This window comes from Piliocolobus tephrosceles, chromosome 3, assembly GCF_002776525.5.
Source record: "Piliocolobus tephrosceles isolate RC106 chromosome 3, ASM277652v3, whole genome shotgun sequence".
Lineage (NCBI taxonomy): Eukaryota > Metazoa > Chordata > Mammalia > Primates > Cercopithecidae > Piliocolobus > Piliocolobus tephrosceles.
Window position 1 is genome coordinate 79,698,766 of NC_045436.1, and position 26,230 is coordinate 79,724,995.

The window sequence follows — 26,230 nt, forward strand, 5'->3', positions numbered from 1 at the left end:
TTATAAAAACTTTAAATAATTTAGGCATTTATGCCTTTTGAGAATTTAATTTTTAGTTATGCTTAAAGATGATCATTTCCTTCACACTTGACAGCTATTTTTCTACTTATTTTAGTAATAAATTATTTCAAATTCAAGTGATTTTTTTAAAGAAAAAAATTATTTAAAAACTTAAGCTACATTAAATCTCCAAGATGCCATTATGGAGTTGGGACATGATTTCTAATTTCATGAAACTAAAGGTAAATTATTTATTTATTTTTTAGCTTTTAAAAACAACTGTGGTAAAATATACACAATATAACATTTACCATTTTAACCATCTTTATGTGTACTGGTCAGTGGCATTAAGTACATTTACATTGCCCTGCAATCATCAATACTGTCTGTCTCCAGAACTTTTTCTTCTTTCCAAACTGAAACTCCACTATCTGCTAAAAAATAACTCCCCATTCCTCCTTCCCCCAGCCCCTGACAACCACCATTCTACTGTCTGTCTCTATAAGTTTGACTACTCTAGATACATCACAGAAGCAGAATACTTGTCTTTTTGTGTCTGATTTATTTCGCTTAGCATAACACCTTCAAGTTTATCCACGTTAGAACATGGGTCAGAATGTCATTCCTTTTTAAGGTTAAATAATATTCCATTTTATGTATGTACATTTTGTTTATCCATTCATCTGTGATGGACATTTGAGTTGCTTCTACCTTTTGTCTTTGGTCACAACAATGCTGCTGTGAACACTGGTGTATAGATATCTGTGAAGTCTGATAGATTTTTTTGTTTCGTTTTTATCGAAAAAGCTCTCTTGGTTTTTTGTTTGTTTATTTGTTTGTTTTTTTGTTTTTGTTTTTTTTGTTTGTTTGTTTTGCAGAGACAAATGAACATTTATTTTTATGTCTTTCTTCCTGTGTGTATTTCAAGTCTTTTTCAAAACAAAACCCTAGGAATCTCCAGATTCAATTATGTCCCTGGGCTTGGTCGACTGCTGCAGGAGTCTTAGGGAGCCTTGTACAAATGCTAGAGTTACTCATTTACCAACATTAAATGCTAGGATAGAAGATGCAACAAAGCAGGACTCCTTCCTCCATGGAATGTGCTGATTTCAGACGCGGCGGCAGCAAATGTAGAAAATGCTGGAATTTTTCCTTGGAATTGGACTGCGATGAGAGGTACTTGCTATAAACATAAGCTACTGTCTTTTCTTTTCTGTTTTTGAGATGGAATTTTGCTCTTGTTGCCCAGGCTAGAGTGGAATGGTGCAATCTTGGCTCACTGCAACCTCCGCCTCCCAGATTCCAGCGATTCTCCAGCCTCAGCCTCCCAAATAGCTAGGATTACAGGCATGCGCCACCATGCCCAGCTAATTTTTGTATTTTTAGTAGACACAGGGTTCCTCCATGTTGGTCAGGCTGGTCTTGAACTCATGACCTCAGGTGATCTGCCTGCCTCAGCCTCCCAAAGTGCTGGAATTATAAGAGTGAGCCATCACGCCCAGCCAGTTACTGTCTTTTCTTTGACCCTTCCTTTCCAGTTTTTGAAGATAAGGCAGGAAATAATCTCTGAAGATAAAAATTCCCCAAAAAACAAAAACACATGCTTCCACTTCATTGATAAAAATTACTGCAGTTTGGCACCTGGGTCTAGTTCAGCTGGCGGATGAGCTGATTGATGCATTCACCCTAATAGCCAGTTATGCCCATATCCTTGAGGAAGCCCATTCTATTTTTCGTAGCATGATGGGCCACTGAGAGGTGGAAAGGGCACAAGAACCATGAGCTCTCCTGGAAATGCTTCCCTGGGAAGGCAATTTCATGAATGACATCTTCCAAGCAAATGATGCCAAACTTCCCCAGATGCTCCTCAATCACTGTGTTGTCTGTCAGAGGGATGGTCTTATTCTTGACCTTGGCTTGTCCATGTTTCAAAATGAGTTCCCAGAGAGATTTGGAAATCCCCAGGTCACATAAGGTTCCACTACACGCAGCATTTTTAGGTTCTGGGGGTGACTTTTACAAAGACACCACTAAACATTTTCTTTCGGCGAAGTCTTGCAATGGTTCTCTGCACCAGTAAACTCAGGCCATCAATCCTTCCGATGCGTACAACAAAGGCCAAGGAATGTTTATCTGGCAATTCCAAGGCATGAGGTTTCACTTCTAGTCATCTGAGACACACCTTGTCACGTTTCTGCTGCCAGGAATCATGTAGGAATGATTCCAGTCGCTTAAACCTGAGCCTTTTTCCTTTCCTCTGCTCCTTCTTTGCCAAAAGTGCCTGCTTTGCCTGGATGGCATTGAGGGCTTGATAAGCCTTCCTCCTTTTCAGGAGATTTTCTGGAACCAAAGGGATTTTTCTTTGCTCTTGCTCCACCATCTTTCTAGTGGTGCAGCTCAAAAAAGCTCTCTTATTTGATGAATATTTATAGATTGCCTAATACTTAGTAGATACTGTGCTAGGTGCTGGGTACACACTGTTGATATTAGAGTTCATCATTATGCCGTTTTATTTCTTGGATGTAGAGGGCCCATATCACTGGAACCTAGGTTAATAAAAAAAATTAATCAATAGTTATTATGACATAGCTATTTAGCAATCCAAATGCATAATGCCAATATTAATGTATTTGGAGATTAAAAGTGAAATATACAGAAAACATTTTCTCATAAACTATTAAAAAATCATATTGCAGAGTTTTAACATTTAAGTGATTATGCACTTTTTGAAAGCAGCACCTTCTTTTAGTTATACAAAGCATGTTCCCTTTGTTTTAACAAAAGACTCTCATCTGAAAATTCTCTTGGGAATGGAAGGAACACGTACATCTAGCTTGTGAGGCAGTGATTGGTTGCTTTTTGAATTCATACTAAGCAGAGTGATAAGAAAGAAGAAAAAATTCTCCACGGCAACCACCTTGATCATTAAAGTTTGCATTAAAAGGAGAGAACTAAATCTTGCTTGAACATTATCCTCCTTTGCTAGACTCTGGCAAGTCATTTTTCCTCTCTAAACCTGTTTCCCATGGATAGTAAATACTATATCTACTTTGCAGAGGTGTTTCAAGAATGAAATAACTCATGTGAGGGTATCTTGTGACTCAAGCACTACACCAATGTAAGGGTTTTGAAAAGTTGCTATTTTGCTAACATGCCCAGATATTAAATTCTAATAGCTACAAAGAAATGCCAAAATCTCTCAACATCCTGCTGTTTGTTAAAGAATTTAATCTAAGTTGTAAAAAGCTTTCCCCAGTGGAATTCAGGAAAGCTATTTTGAGTTGGAAAAATGTGTCCTACAAATTTTTTTCCCCTGAATTGGGCCATGTGCTGAAAAGTTTTTTTCTCTATCATGCAGTGAAGCACATGGCTCCCTTCACAGATCACACACGAACCCTTGTGACACAGAAGGCCTCCCGCCACACACTATTCCACTTCCACAGCTTCTATTAACTCATCCTAGTTCTGTCTCATAGGCACACAGAATATCCCTAATTAAATGCTCCTCAAATATTTAAAGAAGGTTATCAAGTCCTCTGGCTATGGTCTTTCCTCTGGAAAAACTACGTTTTCAAAAATTTTACCCATTGGATATTTTAATTTTTTATTTTGTCTATTTCTCATAGTGTCTAGAGTGGAGCCCAATATTCTAGATATAGTATGACTAATAAAGGAAAAAAAATAACTTTCCTTATGGTGAGCCTTATGCTCCTAATAATATGTTCTAGGTTCATATTAAAGTTTTAATCTAAAATCTTGGCTTTTTTTTTTAAACAAGAACTGATAGTTAGCCATCTTTCACTCATTCCTTTTTCCTATAATGGCTTTTTAAGGTTCCGCTGCAAGAGTTTCATCTATTCTATTCTTTGTAGATGTTGTCCTGTCAGATGCAAAACTGAAAGAGTATATAGAAAACAGTTTTGATTCCCTTTTTTTTTTTTTTTTTTTTTTTGAGACAGAGTCTTGCTGTCACCCAGGCTGGAGTCCCGTGGTGCAATTTCTGCTCACTGCAACCTCTGCCTCAGCCTCCCGAGTAACTGGGATTACAGGGGCCTGCCACCGTGCCCAGCTAATTCTTGTATTTTTTTTTAGTAGAGATGGGGTTTCATCATGTTGGCCAGGCTGGTCTCGAACTCCTGACCTCAGGTGATCTGCCTGCCTTGGCCTCCAAAAGTGCTGGGATTACAGGTGTGAGCCACCGTGCCTGGCCCCAGCTTTCCATTTCATGTAAAACCTGTCCTTATTTCTTTACTCTCCTCAAAGTATATGAAACCTAACAAGAGTACTTCTGCATCTCAGATATTAACACTCTTTTTACTCGAACTAATTTGAGTTGGCTTCTGGTATTTGCACCCAGAACAGCCTTGGCTGCAGCACAGCATTACCCCAACTTGACCTTACTTTACATATCCTTCGTCTGTAGAACTGAAGTCCAGCTGAAAGAGTTGTACCAAATGTATAGAAATTTAGCTGCTCTGGCTGTGGGCTTACAAGAGAAGGGGGAACTCGCTTCCTTCACTTTGTTGCATCTCTGTTATACTGAACATGGAAGAAGCACCTCCTTCCACATATGGAAGGGTTACCTCTGGGGAGCAAGCAATTCATGTGAGTAGCGGGAAAAAAAGTACTGAATGTAGATTTGAGGAAACATCAGTTAGGGGAACATTTATCCTAATTCCCCTGGATTCAGGCAGTGTAAATTCAGGCAAGTCACAACTTCCCTAGGTTTCAGTTTCTTCATATGTAAAAATTAAAAGAGTTAGGAGGATTATATACAATGTCTAAAGTCTCTTTCTGCTTGAAATGTTAGCTTTAAGCATACCTCTGGCAGTGCATACGAGGAACCACTTTGCCATCTGCCATAGGAGCCATCTTTCTCATTTCTGTGTTGAAAAGACATTTCTCCCCAAATATTGGAGACAGCCAGGGCTGTCAAGGTGTGTAACCGTGCTCCATGGATTCAAGACCCCTCTTCTTTCTCTCTAATTTGTATCTCTTTTTCTTCGCTGAACACATACAAACCTTCTTCCTCTTTGTTCTTAGACTTTGAACAAGTTCATTCTTGCTTTGCCAAATTGTCCCAGGCCTATGGTAAGATCTAGGGTGAGAGGGAAAGAGCTTTATCTACCACATTGTATCAGCAAAAATAACAGATGTGGGTTATTTAACTAGAAACCAATTTATGGATGTTTTCTGCATGAATCTAATTCCTAATAAAGTACTTATTTTTGGAATTTTGGGTTTATTCTTATAATTTTTGATAGATCTTTATATACTTGTATTTCTTTATAGTTAAAAATGATTTACTATATCCATGCATATATGTATAGTCTAGTACCTTTTGTGATTTTAAAATCTATAATAAAGAAATGTATTATAAAATTCAAAAGATACAAAGGGCATAATCTACCATCTGCCCTATTCCCTGGACACCCAATTTCCTGTTCACAAGTAATCCCTACTTGTATTAACAGGCTTTTTAAAAAAGAGACCTTCTAGAGATAGTCTATCCACACACAAGCGTATACACACAAATATAGTCATAAAGATCATTATAATTATTGTTTCCCCCTAATGATAACATACTATATAAGTAAGCATTTTTTTTTTTGCCACTTACCAATAAGTCCTGGCTATGATTGTCATATCAGCATTTGGAGACCTTCCTAGCTTATTTTAACAGCTTCATAGCATACTATTTTTTTATATATATATACCAGAACTGATATAATTAGTTCTTGATTGTGGTTGCCATTAATATCCTTTTACTTTTGTAGTTTTATGCATGTATGTATCTATCTGCAGCATTAATTCCTAGAAATAGAATGGCTGGGCCAAAGGGCAGCTGCATGAGTCATCCAGATGTATGCTTCTGAATTTTCCTCCCAAAACATGGTTGTCCTGATTTATATTTCCACAGACAACATGAAAGGGCCTGTTTCCCCACATTTATTCCAACATAGTGCATTGTCACACTTTTGGGGTCTTGCCATTTTGTGGGGTGAAAATCATTATATCACTATACTTTTAAATTGCATTCTATATTATATTATATTCTCTATTATGGTTTCTATTTAGTTATCTTAAATAAATATTTGATACAGATTTTTCAAGTTAAGTAAAATATGGGCCAAACAATGATGAGAAATCAAGAAGGTCTTTAGTCTTAAAATTCTAAAAAACAAACTTTTGAACATCTAATAAGTTGTCTTTCTTTCTGCCTCTTATTCTCTATTTTCCTTTCCTATTTACCTCTATCTGTCAACCATTCATGAAGAATTTAAATCTACATTTAATATTTCTATTTACTGAGTAAAATGTTTTGATCCCTTTATTGTAAAAAGCAAAATAATTAGAGAATTCTATATTTCTTAAAAGATAAATTTAAAACAACCATATTCTTTAGGTCAGTCAGTTTTTGGTTGAAAGCAACAGAAACTATGGCTGATTAAAGCACAAATGGGGTAGTTCTAACTGCAGGTAGTCAGGCTTATCAGCCATGAACAGTGTTCAGAATTATGCTACAGAATCACACAGGCATTGCCATTGTTGTGCGCTATCCTCTGTGGCTTGATCATTCCTGATTATCGACCTTGGGTGCTGTGGTGGCACAACTGCTCCTGTTACCTCAGAAAATGGATGTGGCTGCTACTGGCTTTTCCAAATGAAATTGGAGCAGTCCCTGCTTCTTTAGGCTTACAACATCTGATTTGGTCAGTGTAGGCCATGTCTGGTCTGTGGTCTTGGTCAGGTGTCCATGCTCTGCTTGTAAAGGAGGTTGTGGAAACCGATATTAGGCATTTGCAGCTTCACAGTTAGAGGCAGGCTCATCTTCCCCTCTACAGGCGGGGATAAGGGTATCATTGAAGGTTGGTAAAAAAGGTTGACGATTATCATCAATAATTCTCAACTGGTGTTCTTCTCCTCCAGGTGATGGTCTTTGAAAGATTGCTACTTGTGAATCACAAAACTAATATTCTTTTTCTTCTCTTGGCCTGAAATATTGAGGGTTAAGGAGGAAAATAATTGGTCCTCTCTCCACATAACCTGATAGAATTTTGGCTGGGACAGGGAAATAGGAAGATGCGTTTAGAGAAATAACTGCCAATGCCAATATTTATGCCTGTAAGTACAAATTTTTAATCTTCTACTTTGATCATTAAAGTATACAATCTCTTTCCAGGGTCTTAGTTTTTCTCAAAAATGATTTAACACACTAACAGTTTCTGGATGAAAATAGCAATATATTGTTTTTGTGTTTTCTAGAATCAGAACAGGAAGTTAGGGCTAGCTGCAAAGATATACATGCCTAAAAGGAAGTTGATATAAACCATTTTTACCAATCTAATTGTATTAGTTTGCTAGGGTTGCTGTAACAAAATACCACAGACTTGGTGGTTTAAACAACAGAAATTTATTGTCTCACAGTTCTGGAACTACGTGTCCAAGCTCAAGGTCTCAGTAGGGTTGGTTCCTTCTGAGGGAAGGATTTGTTCCAGACCTCTCTTCTTGGCTTGTAGACAGCAACCTTCTCCCAGTGTCTACACAATGTTTTCTCTCTGAAACTGTTTCTGTGTTCACATTTATTCTTTTTATAAGGATACCAGTCCTGCTGGATTATAGCCCATCTTAATGATCTCATTTTAACTTGATTACCTCTGTAAAGATTCTATCTCAAAATAAGGTAACATTCCGAGGTACTGGGGATTAGTACTTCAACATATGAATTATGGGGCAGTGGACACAATCAACCCATAACACGAATCTTTTTGGTGATCTAAATAAAATTTGTGTTTAAGAGAGAAGGCAAGGAGGCTGCAAACTACTGGATTGGCTGTTTCTGACTTGTGATTTGGGAAAAAAGTAGTGCTGAGGTCCAGGGGTTTGAGATGATAGGATCCTAAATGTGGGCAGGACCAGGAAGACCTCTCTTAGTTCAGAATTGAAAGTTGTAATATTTTAAAAGAATAATTTGCAGACAAGATGTAAGTGCTTAAATCTAAGCAGAATTTCGTAACTATGCGTCCTGTATGTAGGACTAGAAATCTTTTTTCTTTTTTATAATTTAAAAATGTACAACTTCTTCAACTCTCTTTCTAGGTGCTAAAACTCAATCTAAAAACAATTTGGCAATTAATATCATAATAGAACTTAATCCAAGTCATTTTACTAAATTTTTCTTTGATTATCAAAAATTAAATACAAAATCTCAAAATGTTTGAGTATTTTTACATGAATTCATCTAATCAAACCACATTTTTTAGCACCTACATATAAAGCAAGATTCAGTAAACAAAGTTCTTAAGTTAGAAAAATTTGATGAACTCTTCTCAAATCTTCCTGCCTTATCCACCACTCAGGACTCAGAAACAATAAGGTAAACTATGTAAAGCTCTATGAGTCCAAAATATGAGCAAAGACTCTCACTTTTAATTTACATCGACATTTGGCATATACTCTGTTGGTTTTAAGCACTTCAGAATTAAAACAGAGATGATTGCTGAGATGTTGCAAGGATTTAATAATATATGTAAATACAGTTGACCCTTGAACAACACAAGGCTGAACTTCACAGGTTCACTGATAGGTGGATTTTTTTTTCAACCAAACACAATGGAAAGATAGTATTCGCAGGATACAAAACCCATATATGGTGGGGAGCCGACTTGAGTATGTATGGATTTTGGTGTAAGCTGGGGTTAACCAAGGGCTTACTGTACTGTCACATTTTATGAAATAGTTTTGCTAAAATTACAGCCTTACATTTTTTTTTAAATAGATTGAAATCTGAGAGAGTTGACTCTCCCTTCTGAGTCTCCTTTGCACTCTGTCTCTTTAGGTTCCTACCACATTCTACCTTGCATTTTGGCAAATAACACATATATTTCTACCATCCTCGCAGTAGGATTATGGGAAGAATGTATTCTCTTCCCTTCATTTTCTTTGGGAGCTTCCTCTTAGTACCTTGCTTAGTGACTCTTGCTGAGTTAAGAGTCACTATAAATGTAAACTTTGAGACATTTGAATGTGAATGAGCAAAGCAACCACATGATGGCAGCATGTTAAAAGAGTAAAGAATTATTTACTTGAAGCCATCCTTTTAATTTTTTAAAATTGGTATGAACAAAGAAAAAAACCTCATATCTACCTGCTTTGTGAATCCTGTATTCTAGTCAGCTCTTACAGATGCAAGATATGAAGTGAAGTGACCGGTTTTCAAATCTCATAAACAATAAGGAACAAAAGAACAGAAGCTCTGAGTTCTTAGATTTTAAGCTAGAACCAGACAGTCAGACTGACTCATTCTTCAAGCTGAGCAGCTTTTGGTATTCAGTATGGGGATTATTTGGTGAATTATGCAAAGCAGAATGGTAATTTATGGATAGTGCCTAAAATTAATGTCTAGTTACACAAGATGTTTTTGGTTGCTCCGCAGATTACTGAAACAAACAAACAAACAAACAAACAAACAATAACAGAACTCTCAGTTATCTACATGTGCGTGTAATGTGTTTTTGAATGAATCACCAAAACATTGCAATGATTAATTTTAACATCTTTGCTTTGTCATCTGTGATTAAGGATTTGTTTTTTTCATTAGCAAACAAGTAAGTCAACATTTGTTGAAAGTCTCCAACTGCATGATAATTGCCTAGGTAGGAAAGAGACAGAGAAAGCTTTTGTACTGGAAAAGTCTAGATGGGATTAATTCAAGGCCCTAAACAATGTCATAGACATATCTGCCATTTTTACACTCTCATTTCTCTTTTCTTTTGCAATGGCTTTATTCCCAACTATGCTTTCTTTTGTGATAGCAAACATGACTCTAGGCTACTGGTTTCTCTACTTCAGAAAGGCACGGTGGCTCACACTTGTAATCCCAGCACTTTGGGAGGCCAAAGAGGGTGGATCACGAGGTCAGGAGTTTCAGGTCAGCCTGGCAAACGTGGTGAAACCTGGTCTCTACTAAAAATGCAAAAATTAGCCAGGTATGGTGATGGGCATCTGTAATCCCAGCAATTCGGGAGGCTGAGGCAGAAGAATTGCTTGAACTCAGGAGGCAGAGCTTGCAGTGAGCCGAGATCGCGTCACTGCACTCCAGCTTGGGCGACAGAGCAAGACTCTGTCTCAAAAAATAAATAAATAAACAAAAATTAAAACTTAAAAAAGGGTTCTCTTTCTCAAAGGTTTCAGCAGAAGTTCTGGGGCTTGCTCCTATTGGCCAGGCTTGTGTCACTTACAAATTCCTGAACCAGTTTCAGTGGTAGGAAAAATAGAGTGCTCTGATCTGCTAGGCAGATCACATGCTCATTGATAGACCCAGATTTGAACCAGTCCTCCAGTTCCCGAACATGAACTGATAATGGAAGAACAGAGGTTTCCCAAAGGAAAACAAGGATGCCGTTACCAAAACAAGGGGGAAGAAATGTCAGGCAGGCAGAAACAATAGCTATCCACTAAAAGAAATTTAAAAGATGCAATCCTTGCCTTCAATAAGTTTACAAACTTGAAAAGAATTATGAACTGAATAAATATTATCAAAACCAATATGTCTAAAGTTGCTTTAGAGCTTTTGAAATACTTATTTCATGTGATCCTTTCAAGAACTAAAGTTTTTAGTTCAGTTTTATTTTGTAGTTAAAGTCAAAGAGAAATACAGACATTAAATTATTTGCTTACCTGATGCTTATCATGCCCAACGTAGAGCTTTTATCAAAGTTGAAACTCATATTCATATTTCCCAAATGACAGTAGTTCTACTTATATATGACATTAAGGTTTATGAATATTTATATATAAGTGAGTAGAAAATATGTTTATATTATATGATCTAATATGCAAGAATCAAACTATGTTTGACATGAGAAAAAAATCACCTAGCATGGTGTTTCTCAAATTGTGTTCTGCCTACATTATAATTTCTCGGCTTGTTTGTTATGAATTTCAAGGCTTCATTCATGAATCAGAATATCTACAGATGGGGCCCCGGGAATTCGTGTTTTTTAGCAAGAGGCTCAGGTGATTTTTATGCAGTGATGTTTAAGAGCCTCCAACAACACATTTAACTGCAGCCTTAGAGACCTTATACTTATAGAAATGAAAACAGAGATCCACAAGATATTTCTCAGGTTTTGTATCCTATTCTGGTCACCTTTCCTTTTTTGTGCTTTTCTCTGCTTTCTAAGTTAAAATAGTCATCAATTAGAAAGGTTAGGAATTATACCATCATTATATCTAATTTGTGATCTTCCAAATTAATCAGTGAAAAAGAGTATTAATTTTCACAGCAAATAACTAAAACTCAAAACTTAGAATTAAAAAGGATCTTAGCTGAACTGCCTTATGCTCAGATAAGGAAATCAATTTCTCAAAAAATAAAGTGACTTGCATAGCTAAGCAATTAGTATTGACAGCCCTTTTAGAATCTACTCATTTTTAAGTGACTATTTCATTTGGAGAAATGGTCATAAAAGTCAGTTAGCATTTATAATTAAAACTCAGCTTTAGTTAAATTTAATTATGTGTGCAGCAGAGCATAGAATTCAATTTCAAAATCCTGAACCATATTTTATGACTTGTCTTCATTAGCAGTTATTGGACATTTGCTGTCTCTCTACATGTATTCCTCATTTAATCCCCACATCTCTAGGAAGTAGGTACTTGTATGCTCATTTTAGAAATGAGAAAGCTAAGACAGGAATAGATTAAGAAACTTACCCTAGACCAGTGTTTCTCAAACTTTATGTGCAAAAGAATCACCCAAGAGTCTTGATAATTTGCAAATTCTGACTTGGTAGGTCTGGGGTGAATCCTGAGATTCTGCATTTTTAATCAGCTCCCAGGTCAAGGCCAACAATGTTGGCTTGTGGATCATACATTGTGTAACAAGGTTCTACATCACATGTCCTAGGGTCTTAACACTGCCTGTCTGACACTGAAACCCATGCACTTAACCCCTATGCAGAGTATGCATTGACCTTTCTCTTTACTACATTGTAATTTACATCCTACAGATGGAACCAGTGATACTAGTTCTTGATGCATATACATTTGTGATGCAATTTTACCCTTGAAGAATATCCAGGGAAGCAAAGCACTACTGGGATCATTATTCTCATCCTAGAGGCTGTCTTCTACATCTGCCTCTTCCGGGACCACAGCTCCCAAGAGGAAAGATAGAGGTGGCAGTGGCAGCTGACAATTTACCTTATTCTTTGGAATCTCAGAGTTTCTCCTGTTCAGTGAGTGCAGCCATTCAACTCTGACTTCTCCTCCTCAATCCTCCCATGAATATGTAGTATATAAAATCTAACTATGCTTCATGCTTTCTTATGCATGCTTATTTAAATATGTATATATAATATGCATGTGCTTTCTTTGCTTCTCATTTTACTAGGTATTCACAGTTCATTTTCTTCCAGTAAGTCTTTTTATCCTATTCTTTTTTTGTGTCCCCAAACTCTTCCTTTGTGGTTATGCTATAATTTTAACATTTACCAAAAAAGAAGATTCAAGTTAGCCACTTTTCATGTTATATTACTTTGGTTAAATCAGTCTGGCCTAGAGGATTTCCTTTTCACTGTTTTCTTTCTCATCAGATGAGGTAGTTTGACTGACTTGGTTTGTTCAAGCAAAGGGACAATGGGAAATACATCTGGATGTTCAGCATAAAAAAGAGCTAATGACAAAGCTATTTTTAGGGAAAGGGACTTCTTGTTTTTCCTATATTATTCTTTACATCTGTTTGATATCTCTATTTTCTGGTTCTTATCTTTAAAAGACAGCTGCTTTGCCTCAGGCATAAATCAGAAGAGGAAAACCAGCTTCTGGACCTGGAGGGAGGATGAAAGGGAATAGGAATTGAGGGAAGTGGAAGGGAAGACTAAGGGACCCCTGGAGAGTCCCTACTAAGCCAGACATAACAAACAAAAGTCCTCTGCTACTGTGGAAGACAGAACAGAGAAGCCAGCAGGGGAAGAAAAAGATGATGCTGTTCTTGATGCCTCAAAAACGGCAAGGGAGAACCCAGACAACTGATATACACACCCTTGGAACAAATCTACCCCAGAAGTATAAGACACACACTTCGAATTCATGGAATAAATGGGAGGTGAGTGTTCAATTCCAAGACACAAGACAGAATTGGGCAAGAGCGAGGAATGCTACTACTTGGAAGTCATAGTTACATAAAAACAGCAACCACATTGTGTTTTTCCGTAAAGTTCTAGATCTGTGGTCCCCAATCTTTTTTGGCACCAGGGACTGGTTTCATGGAGGACAGTTTTTCCACTGACTGATGATTAAGCACATTACATTTATTGTGCACTTTATTTCCATTACTATTACATTGTAATATATAATGAAATAATTATACAACTCACCATAATGTAAAATTGGTGGAAGCCCTGAGCTTGTTTTCCTGCAACTAGAGGGTCCCATCTGGGGGTGATGGGAGACAGTAACAGATCATCAGGCATTAGATTCTCATAAAGAGTGTGAACCTAGACCCCTCGCATGCACAGTTCACAATAGAATTCGCACTCCTATGAGAATATAATGCTGCCGCTGATCTAACAGGAGGTGGAGCTTGGGCAGTAGTAATGCTCCGTAGCCCTGCTGATCACCTCCTGCTGATCACCTCCTGCTGCACAGCAGGGTTCCTAGCAGGCCATAGACTGGTACCAGTCCATGGCCCAGGGGTTGGGACCCCTGCTCTAGATTTAAGTGTTTATAGATGAAGTACTTTAGCTTTCCTGGAAAATGTACTGAAGATCAATTTATTCAAGGTTATCACACATGTTAAAAACCCCACAAAGCTCTTAACCTCTGTAACCCCGGTACGTTTGGGAGGCTGAGGTGAGAGGATTGCTTGAGGCCAGAAGTTTGAGACCAGCATGGGCAATACTGAGAATCTCTGCCTCTACAAAACAACTCTCCCAATTTTATATATACACACAAATTTGGACTTCCTGAATTAACCAGTTAATATATTTTAAAATACACATTAACCCAAGAGGTAAATAACTCATCAAAATTCAGTAAAAATAATTACTTGACACCAGATAGCTAGCTTTACATTTTCCAGTTTTTTAGCCCGTTGCTAGAAATCACATAAACATAGTCTGATTTTTATAAATTTGGCTGAAAAATTGAAGGATTATTATCAATTTCAGTTAATGTTTCTTTTTAAAAATTAGCTTAAGTTTGATATTGAAAATAAAAAGCATTTTAAAAATTGAAATGCTGAATAAAAGGAATAAAAATCATGTTATAGTGTTAGTAGAGTTCTCAAACAGCTCACTCATGTTTTAACATACTCTTACCCTACGATATTAGAGAGTGGATTATTTAAATACAGGTAAATAAAAGCTGTAGGAGTTACAGAAGTGGTGAAAGAAGGGAATGCTAGCAATTTTGTGATGGCCAAATAAAAACAATGTATTTATCAATAGATACAAATGTGCAGATTAATTCTTATTTTAGACATCTTTGGCAGCTAGAAGTACAACTTTAGGCTCTCAAGAATGACAGTTTTGATTTATATTATTCTCCACAGCTCCATTTAAGTACACTACTACTCTATCTGCATTCCTTTTCTCTTACTTGACGGCTAATGGGCATTGCCTTTCCTTGGTGTCTCTCAAATAAATAAAACTAGAAGGATTTTTAAGGAGCATAAACATTCAGCTCCCAGCTGTATACACACACACACTCACACACACACACACACTCACACTCACGAAGTTAGAGAAAAGCTCATAAAAACAACAGCAATAAAAAGCCAGGGAATATATAAATGTAGAACCTCAGTTTCTACAGAATATTCTTGAACAGAAACTACTAAACTACTGTAATTGTTGTGCTAACAGACAACAGTGATGTCTGAGTGAGAGTAAGTATATGAAGATGGTAAGACTATAGATAAATCTTCACATATAGCTTTTTTTTTTTTTTTTTTTTTTGAGACAAGCTCTCACTCTGTTGCCCAGGCTGGAGTACAGTGACACGATCACGGCTCACTGCATCCTTGACTTCCTGGGCTCAAGCAATCCTCCCTCCTCAACCTCCCAAGTAGCTGGGACTATACATGCATGCCACTACACCCAGCTAATTTTCTCTAGTTTTTGTAGAGATGAGGTCTTGCTTTGTTACTTAGGCTGGTCTCAAACTCCTGTGCTCAAGAGATCCTTCTGCCTTAGCCTTCCGAAGTACTGGAATTATAGGCATGAACCACCATGCCTGGCCCTATATAGCGTTTGTTAAAAAAAAAAAAAAAAAAAAAAAAATTATAGTAATATATGCATGTGGTACAAAATTGAAAAGTTAGGTAGTAATCAGAAATCCCTCTATCCTAACCTTCACCCACCCAATCCTCCTCCTAGAGGCAACCACTATTAGCAATATCTTGAATATTTTTTCAGAGATACAACATGAAAGATTTTAATCCCCTTTAGTCCCTCAGTTGAAACTTAAGAGGTTTAGATTTCCATTGACTTAAAAACAACACAATGGAATTCTAGTCTTTGGTTCAGATCTGAAAACAACTTCCATTTATCAGTCCAGAAAACTGAGAACTTACTGGATATATCATTAATGGTTCAGGATTCCTCCTTAGAAGAGAGTTCTTTTGTCTAGCAACAAGATAAATAGCTGATTTCTTGGAAGCTGTCCTTTCTTAATAGGCCCTATTTCATTAGTTCATTGCCTGGTAATTATAGCTGCATGCAAATAAAAATGTAAAATGGGTGTGATTTCCTTTTATAGGTTGAATAATATGGGTAGCCCTGAATTGTGAAAGGAAACAGATTGCTCTTTGGTTTTTGTTGTTATATCCAAGGTTTCCTATCTGCTTTGGGTGAATTATCACTGGCCACCTGAAAACACACTGATTAAAAAAGGAGAAGACACACATCTCCCTCCTGTGCAATGCTGATAAATTTATACGGCTATTTAACTAGTCATGTGAAATATCAATTATTAATAACAGCAGTAGGTCTTTTGAGTTCTAAGAGCTTTAAAACTGATGATCTCTCCAAAACATCTATAATTTGCAACTATTTACAGTACAGCAGAAAGACCTCATGAAAATATTTATGGCTCTTACAGTGTCAAAATTTTGTTTTGTTTTGTTTTGGCATTTACAGCAGTTAACTAAATGCTAGTGCTATGTTAGTTCTCATTGCTATAAGTGTGGGAGTAAATTGAAACAGTTGTGACAAACATACCATGATGGCAATGAATTTTCATTCCCTGCTTACATCGAAATTTTTTTCAGGTATCAGATCAAGAGGTGGATTACTAGGTGCCAAATAGGACTCTGCAGCTGAAAGCTCCTTTTAATTTTGGCAGAACAAATAGTTATAGTATACAATGATAGTACTGAAGGTGGAAATGTCACATCTCGGAAAGTGTGCTAATAGTATTGCTAGCTGTGAATTATTACCTTTAGTATGTGCCGGCAGGAAATCACATAGATGTAAACATGTTCAATACTTGTTTTCCTAGGCCAACCATCTGAGATGTTATTTGTCATTGTTTATACATTATATTTGAATTTTTGAATATAAAGCAATTTTTCTACTCTTTAAAGTAAATTTTTATTTTCAAAGCTATGTACATACATAGCTTAAAAAGTCACAAGGCTAATAATTTAAAAACATCATTCTTCTGTTCCTTCCCCTCATTATTGCTCCTCAGAGAAAACCATTTTTAATTCTCTCAGCTCTTTTTCCTGGCGTCTACTGCTGTACATCTGAGAACACTCATTTAATGCTATTTTTTCAATTTTTTATTATCCTATGGTTTATTTGTTATTTCTAACCCCTGCCCTCCTACCCCCTCAATCACAGTTATCTTCTACTTCTCTTCTCAGTATAGCTACAGCTTTATTTGGCTAAGCCAATGTTCAGTTTTCATTATGACCAATTAGATATCATTCATAACTGATGAATGTAGTATATCGGGATTGTCATTATTTTCTTTTACAACTTTGTCTTCTGGGTACTTATAATTGTACCTTTTTAAAAAATTTTGCTTTGTTTTCTGTGTGCTCATGGCTACCAGGGTCATCCTGTGTTGCTTCACAAAGTGTTGACTTCCTCTTAATACAGTCTAATGCTTCAGGAAATCTCAGTTTCCCTGTTGTCTTGAAGATACACTTTCCACCCTGATGCTCCTATCTGAGCTACTTGTCTTCCCCATCTGCCCCTCAGCTGTCTTCCTGGGATTTCCTGTCACATCATCTGGGACATTTCCTTCACCTTCCTTCTGTCTGAGATCCTTGTTCCTGGATCCCAAGACTTCCTCTTTATTGACTTACTCTCCTGTTTTGGGTGGGGCATATTTTCCAGTAGCTTCCTGAGAGACTGCCTGAGAGGTGAACTTTGAGACCTTGCCCATCTGAAAATGTCCTGATTCTACCATCGCACTTAATTTATAGTTAGACTGGGTGTAGAATTCTAGGTTTGCAATACTTCATTCTTAAAATTTGAAGGGATTGTTCTACTATGTTGTAGGTACCAGTTTTGGTACTGAGACATCTGGTGCCTTCAGATTCATGCTTGTTGGTATGTGAACTGCTTTCTCCTCTCCACCTCTCCAGGAGCTTTTAGCATCTTCTTTTCTATATGTGATGTTCTGAAGTTTCTCAGTCATATGCATTTATAGGACTGTTTTTCTTCCCAATGTGCTAGACACCTTGTATCACGGTGACATCTTTCAGTTTGGAAACTCGTGTTTTTTAGTTCTGGAAAATACTCTTGAATCATTAGTTGAATACCTTCTTCTTCTTCTTTATTTTTTCTGATTTCTTTATGAGACTCTCATTATTTGGAAGTCAGATATCCTGGAAAAAAATGCCATAATTCTGTTTGACCTTTTTGTTGTCCTGTTCTCGGTCTCTCATGTGGCTTGTGAACCTAATTGTTAACTTGATCAGTAAAAGCCATTGTGGCAGTGCAAAGGCAAATTCAAAATTGTTATTTCTGGTTATTTTTAGTGTTTTTAAAAAATATGTTTCAGCTATTTCAGTTTTGTCAATTATCAATGTATCTTATGTTTTTATATTCCTCAATAAATATTTGAGTGTCCTACACTGGCTTTTCCTGATAAGTTGAAGCTAGGACAAACTAGAGATAATCAGTAAATTCAGTAAATTGAGTTCAAGTTCTGCTCCACTCAAACTCATTCCCTTTATTCATTCAAACATTGAAAGAACTACAGTGTATGAAGCAGTTAGCTGGGCAGTTGTTACACAAAAATAAATGAAAATAACCAAAATGTCTTTTCCTTTGTGGAACTTACACATGTGGATGTATGTGTATGTGGATAGGTGAGAGTATCATTGCTACTGCAATGGGGGTGAGTACACATGTTGTTACTGAAGAAAAGGAAGCTTATCTAACCCTGGCTTGGGGACAGTTCATTCACATGGCTGTGGTCTATAGAAGGGATTGGAGGGCTCAGGACAGTCCTGGAGATGAACTAAAACACCAAAGAATAATTCAGGTGAGATGGTGGTGATCTGAATCGGGTCTGTGACAAGAAGGAGGAAAGTGAATTTTGAAACACTAGAAGTTTAATTAGATAGGACTTGGGTTTCATTGAATTAGAGGGAGTGAAAAAGGGGTGAGTTCTAAGGCAGAAGATAGTGAATTTAATTTTGGAAAAGTTTAATTTTACGAGGGATGTGCAAGTGGGGATTTGAATCAGGAGCTCAGAAGGGACAGAAGCCCTGGAAATAGATTCTTGGGTGTCATTCACATATGGTACTGTCTGGAGCCATGTGAATTGAGAGCACAGGAGGAAAGTGTGTCAACTCAACAAGGTCAGAGAAAGTTTGATGAAGAAACCTAAGGGAATATGGAGATTTAAGGGCTAGAAAGAGAAGAATATCTCACATATATTAAGAGACGAGAGGGTTCAAGAAATGAATACTTGGCATGATCGAATGCCACCATACATTTGTAAAAGGCTTTATGATATGTGTGATTTTGCATATATTTTCTTAATCCCTGTAGTGGCTTTATGGGTCATCTATCTTACTTTTCCACTTTTTTCTAAAAATGTTTAGATAAGAAAAGAGAGGCCCAGGAACACAGCAATTTGTTCAAGATTACAAAAGGTACGGGGGCTTACGCCTGTACTCCCAGCACTTTGTGAGGCTGAGGCAGGTAGATCACGAGGTCAGGAGATCAAGACCATCCTGGCTAACACAGTGAAACCCTGTCTGTACTACAAATACAAAAAAAAAAAAAAATTAGCCGGTCATGATGGCACGTGCCTATGATCCCAGCAACTCAGGAGGCTGAGGCAGGAGAATTGCTTGAACCTGGGAGGCAGAGGTTGCAGTGAGCCGAGATTGCACCCACTGCACTCCAGCCTGGGTGACAGAGCAGGACTCTGTCTCAAAAAAAAAAAAAAATTGTGAAAAGCAAACTCGGTGTTGAACAGATTTTTGGAGTTTCTGAGGTGCAGAGTGGTGTGCCCAGACTGCAAAGTGGAGCAGTTAATGTGAGCCCTCACTGTGTGGCAGGCCCTGTGCTGCGTGCTTTGTGCACACTATCTCATTTAATTTTCAAATCTTATACTATAAACTTGTTAACATTATCATTCCCATTTGAAGAATGAGGTAGAGGAAGCTCAGAGGTTAAGCAACCTGCCCAAAGTCACACAACCAGTAAATGGTAGAAGCAGAGGAATTCAAGTCCATTTGCTGTATGACACATATTAACAATTCCATCTTTAAGTATGAATTTCTTTCATCCAAAGACTTTCCTTATTTTTATTATTATTATTATTTTTTTGCCTACTAATGCTTCTGGGCTGCTTAAAGATTAAAATCTCAATAAATAATAGTTATTTTGAAGGGCCTACAATGTGGTGAGGCGCTCAACTAAATAATTTATTTATAGTCTATTCACTCTTACAAACCTGAATGGGGAAGTATTTTTACCCCCATTTTACAGATGAGAAAACTGACCCCCAGAGATTAAATAACAATACACATTGTATGCATGTTTCAAAATATCACTTGTACCCTTAACATTTTTTTTACAAATCACATGAGTCCTATAAATATGTACAAATATTACATATCAAAATGTTTTTTAATTAAAAAAACAAATAAGGACAGAGTTGGCATTCTAACTCAAATCCTTTTCCTTTTCTTCTTCTCTTCTTTCTTCCTTCATTTCCTCCCTTAGCCAACTCTCTTTTCCCATCTCCTCTATCCTTCTCTTTCATTTGGCCTACCGCTTCCTAGGTGACAATAAGAGTGAATTTAGAATGAGGCCTTTAGGAATGGGATATAGGTCAAGGCATTGGGATACAGAGGAGACAAGGGGTAAGCACTTTGCTAATGTAATTGTAATGTTTGGAACTCAGTCAAAACGTTCACCAGACTCTCTGGTGCCCTGATATACCCAAATAGGGGCTTCTGTGATTGAGAACTAAGGTTTTCAGATGTTTAATTTGACATATAATGAACTGTGTATATCGAAGTTTGTAATTTGAGACTAATAATTGAGAACAAAATTGATGTATAATTAAGTAAAATAAAATATATCTTAGACATAAAGAACAAGAGACCTTAGTGGTCATTCATAATTTGTTTCATTTTTATATAAAAATTATTTTCTTCCCATACACAAAACCTGAGCGCTCATCTATTTGCTGATTTATGACGTGAAACTGGAGTTACTTATGTCAAAGCTCTACTTTGTTTTTTTTCTTCTTTTGAGAGGGAGTTTTGCTCTTGTTGCCCAGGCTGGAGTGCAGTAGTATGATCTTGGCTTACTGCAACCTCCGCCTCCTGAGTTCAAGTGATTCTCCTGCCTCAGCCTCCCAGGTAGCTAGGATTACAGGTGCTCACCACCATTCTTGGCTAATTTTTAAATTTTTAGTAGAGATGGGGTTTCACCATGTTGGTTAGGCTGGTCTCGAACTCCTGACCTTAGGTGATCCACCTGCCTCAGCCTCCCAAAGTGCTGGGATTACAGGTGTGAGCCACCGCATCCGGCCTGAAGATCTACTTAGAAGGACAGCAGTGCTCTATGTTCAAGACAGAGCTTTTCTCTGTGCCTCAAAAACCAGTTGAAAAAGAGCATTGCAATATTATGTGTTAACTGCTCTCTAGACCAAAAATGTTCGTTGTATTGGTGGCAAAACCTGAAAGAATCCACAACGCAGAATCAGGTAGATACTACCCCCACTCCCTTGGAACTTTATACATTCCGCACTTGTACCAAAAAAATACTTATCATGCTGTTTCACAACTTGTTTATATCTCTGCTCTACAACTTTGAAATGCTAGAAAGCAAGGTTTAGGTCATATGTGTATCTCTGTAACCAGAGTTTAGCGCAAATTATGTCCTCAAGTTTAGAGATTTAACTGACCATGATCAGGGACTCAAATTTTGTGTAGCCAGGCATATGTTCTAAACCAGAAATTGTCCCAGTGTTTTCATCACTTCACTTAGGATCGCATATGATTTTTTTTTTTTTTAATACAGAGTCTTGCTCTTGTCACCTAGGGTGGAGTGCAGTCGCATGACCATGGCTCACTGCAGCCTCAACCTTCTAGACTCAAGTGGTCCTCCTACCTCAGCCTCCTGAGTAGCTAGAACTACAGGCATGCACCATTACCAGATAATTTTAATATTTTTTTGTAGAGATAGGATCTTGCTATGTTGCCCAGACTAGTCTCCAACTTCTGGGCTCAAGTGATCCTGCTGACTCAGCCTCTCAAAGTGCTGGAATTACAGGTGTGAGCCACCACACCTACCTCTTTGCATCCTTTACAAATTTTACTGTTAATGAATTTTATGTTTTAATAGACTTCTACCAAGCAAACTACAAATTTAAAAACAATCTCTGGCTTCTGTTCATTGTTGATACATACGTATACAATACTGGTTGACAAATTCCAACCAAGAATAAAGAAATGTGATGTTTTGGTTAACCTTGGTAGTGCTATTGTGGTTAACTATTATTCTTATTTAAACACGTGAACTACTAAAATATCATTCAACTTCATTTTTTAACCGTAACATTTATTTTAAAGATTTATCCATATTGATATAGCTAAAACTTAAGCCCATTCTTCCTTAAAAACATGCATTAGAATGTCAAACCTCTAATACAGGTTTAGTAGTTACCCCTGGGAAGACAGGAGGGAAGAGATGAGGGTAGATATGTTTCTATTTCTGTAATGCTTTATTTCTTTAAGAAAAAATCTGAAGCAAATATGTCAAAATACAAACCTGTTAAATGTGGCTGGTGGGTCCATAGCTATCTAATTCATTTTCTGTATGTTTGAAAGTTTCATACTTTAAAAAGTGAAAGAGCTGATTTCAATGCCTCTTTTAAACAACACCCATATAAAATGGCATTAATACATTTACTTATTTTTAAAAAGTTAAAAAAAACTTCTAAGATTGAAAACATTTGCCCTTAACTTTAGAAAAACTTTAAAAATATCAAAGTAAATATAGAATTCTAATTATAGACAATAAAGAAAGACAGATCAAGAGAGATTTGAGGCTTTCAAAAATTGAAATTTTGATATTTAAAGTTAAGATTTCATTAAAGCCTAACATCCTAAATTACCACCTTTACTTAGACAACTCAATGTTTGGTATAGACATCTGTAAATTCCAGACACTCACACCCAACAGGCTGCTTTACAGTTTTTCTCTGAGCCCCATATGATCCAAATCAAAGTCATGGGCCCCTGCACTGTCTTTAATGTAATATGCCTAGACCTAGTTCTCTTATTCTGGTGACTGGAGTCATGCAAATCAGAAACCCAGGGAAGTTTATTGATTGCCACGCCTTACAATGTTAATATTACTTCATCACATGGTTTTTTTTTTTTTTTTTTTTTTTTTTTTACAGCAGTCTTTTTAAGAGTATGTCTATTTTATGAAGATTATTTCAGTTAAACTAGCAATATATCCATAAATCTACTTAACCTGGCATACATAAACAGAGGCACAGCCAATATGTGAAAGTCAACACTGTGGAATGCTCATCTTTCCTAATATTACCTCACCTGCCCTAAATGAGTCATGACACCTGTCATACTGACTAAGTGAATCCCTAGGATAAATATTAATGAAGCTTAAGTTTTTAATATATGTTTGTAGAAGTTCGAACATTTTTTCCTTGTCCAGTGGAACATCTTGTATACTCCACATTAGAGACTGCAACTCTATACTGTGGTCAGAATAGTTTTGAAACTCAAAATTATTATGTTTTTCTTTCCTCTCTATCCTTCATACATTAACCTTCCAGAGACTTCCATTTGCTCTGAATATGAAGATCAAAATCTTTAGCATGGCATTTAGTCAAGTCTTTTCATAATTTGTCCTCTATCTCCCTCTTCAGCCTCACCTTACCGAAAGCTAACCCTTGCTCTTTGATACAAAGATATGAAGACATGAACCTCCCTATGGTTTGATCCTAGCACTTATCTCAGTTGTAATTTTACTTGCATATTTTATTGTTTGTTTAGTATCTACCTCCTATACCACAAGCTATATAAGTTATTTTAAGAAGTAAACAATCAAAAAGAGAAAGAAGATAAAGCAATTTCTTAAAAGATTGATATTTTCACAAGACGTCGGCCAATGAACCTAGATAAAAGATCATGTGTAAAGACGCCAAAGGGTCAAACAATGATGGGAAAATATAAAAAAGTAACCTTTATTGTTTATAAGGAAAAAAATAGAGGCTTTAAAAAATATCTTATTTCCACTTTTTTTGAGGCTTTTTAAAATTAGAAAAAATAATGAAAAATGGCCATAACTTTATTTTGGAGAAAGGTTCAGACCCACCACTTTGAGGTGATGGTATAAAATTATAGACGACAGTGACAAAACTATGCAATGTTTATTTCTTTATCAGTATTGCCATTTGGGTATGCCGATTGTGAAATATTGCCTAGCTGTTCTTTATCGATTGGTCTCTCTCTCTCTGTCTCTCTCTCTCTCTCTCTCTCTCTATATATATATATATATAATATGCCAAGATGAATTATAACTTTAGGAACAGAAGAAATTAGCAGGTGGATTTTATAAACCAATAATATATATATATATAAGTATATATATATGTATTTAAAGAACTGCAATTTGCTTTTTAAAGTAAAAAATTAAACTAGTTTCAAACCTATAGAAATGTTGCCAGAATAGAACAAAATTATTTTTTATTTCCAGACAGGGTCTTGCTCTGTCACCCAGGCTGAAGTGAAACGGAGTGATCATGGGTCCCTGAAACCTTGACCTCCTGAGCTCAAGCTATCCTCCTCTCTCATCCTCTCAAGTAATTGGTGCCATCATGCCCAGCCAAATTTTTAATGTTTTATAGAGATGGAGTCTTACTTTGTTGCTAAGGTTGCTCTCAAACTTCTGGCCTCCAGCAATATTCCTAGCTTAGCTTCCCATAGTGCTGGGATTCCAGGTGTGAGTCACCTTGCCTGGCCTGAACAAAGCAATCCTTTTTATTTGGATGATTACTTAACGTTTTACTATGTATATATATTTATTGATTCTCTCTCTCTCCCCCTATCTGATGTCCCTCTACTCCCTAAATACTTCAGTATATACATGCCCTAAACTGGGACACTCTGCTATAATAGTAGCAATATACTTGGCTACCAATAAGAAAATCGACATTGATAGAACACCACCATTGAATCCACAAACTTTGATCATATTTTGCCAACTGTCCCAACAATGTTTTCTTCCTCTTTTTGGTCCAGTATCCTATCCAGGAAATTGCATTACATTTAGTGGCCATGCCTCTTTAGATTCTTTCAATTTGGAACATTTTAGTGTTTCACTCTCTCTCAAGTCCCTGGGTTTTAAAGAAAGGATTCCTTTTATTCTATGGGACAACCCTAAACACGGGTCTGTCTGATGTTTCCTCATGACCAGACACAAGTCATGCATTTGTGGCAGGAATATCACAGAAATGATGCTGTGCTCTTCCTGGTGCCTCATGTCAGCAGGCACCACACAATGTTGATCTGTTCTGCTGCTTGATCTTGGGCACATATTTATGTTAGTATTTACTAGATTTCTAAAGGCTCAATTTTTCTCTAAGACCAATGAACATTTGAAGGCAAGACGTCTAAGATTTTACACTAATATCCTGTTTCTCATCAAGTTTCCCACATCAGTATTAGTGTTCATTGACAATTTCCACCTGAGTCAACCATCATAATGAGGGTTATTATGCTGCTTCCTTATTTGCTTCTTTCTACAATTATTAGTTGGCATTCTACTATAACAAATAAATTTCTCTTCTCACATTTCTTTATTATTTATGTTAGTATGGATTCATGGATTCCAGTTTTAGTTACTGAGTTTTCATTTGATAATATTATTTATCGTGATATGGATATCATCCCACATTTGACCAGTTTTAGCCCTGTTAAGTAGGCTTCTGTATCCTTTTGACATATCTCCATCGCTCATTGTATATGTTTTTTAGAGATAACAAAATGCTCCAGTTACCTTTTTTCATTCCATTAAATGAACTAGCCATTTCTTAAAGGACCCTTGATTTATTTTAATAAAGGATAATATTTATTAAAGGAATGAAACAATGATCTGGGTCCCCTGGGGTTAGCTATTTCTTAAAGAACTATTTATTTATTTATTTATTTATGTATTTATGTATTTATTTATTTATTTTTGAGATAGAGTCTTGCTCTGTCACCCAGGCTGGAGTGCAGTGGCACGATCTCCATTCACTGCAACCTCTGCCTCTTGGGTTCAAGTGATTCTCCTGCCTCAGCCTCCTGAGTAGCTGGGGTTACAGGCATGTGCTACCACACCCGGGTACTTTTTGTGTTTTTAGTAGAGACAGGATTTCACCATGTTGGCTAGACTGGTCTCGAACTCCTGACCTGAAGTGATCCACCTGCCTTGGCCTCCCAAAGTGCTGAGATTACTGGCGTGAGCCACCATGCCCAGCCTACCCTTGATTTCTTTTAATGAAGGATACCATTTATTAAAAGAATGAAACAATGATCTGGGAGCTCATGTTCATCATTACCAAGGTGTCATTACATTGGGAGTTTTCAGTAGAAAGAGCTAGGAAATGTATACATGTATATATACATGTACATATGTATGCATGCAAGCATATGATTGTAACTATTTTTATTTATGTATGTGTTTATGTATGTGTGTGTATTTTATACCTGACTTGATGCTGATAC

General features: G+C 36.8%; 1 long non-coding RNA gene and 1 pseudogene across 1 annotated transcript in view; one reads left to right on the top strand and one right to left on the bottom strand.

The window, feature by feature from the left end:
* The window catches only part of LOC111547963, an 81,741-nt gene that overhangs the window by 38,506 nt on the left and 17,005 nt on the right, over positions 1-26,230 (top strand). The window lies entirely within an intron of this gene.
* On the bottom strand, positions 1,648-2,392 carry LOC111547962 (annotated as a pseudogene).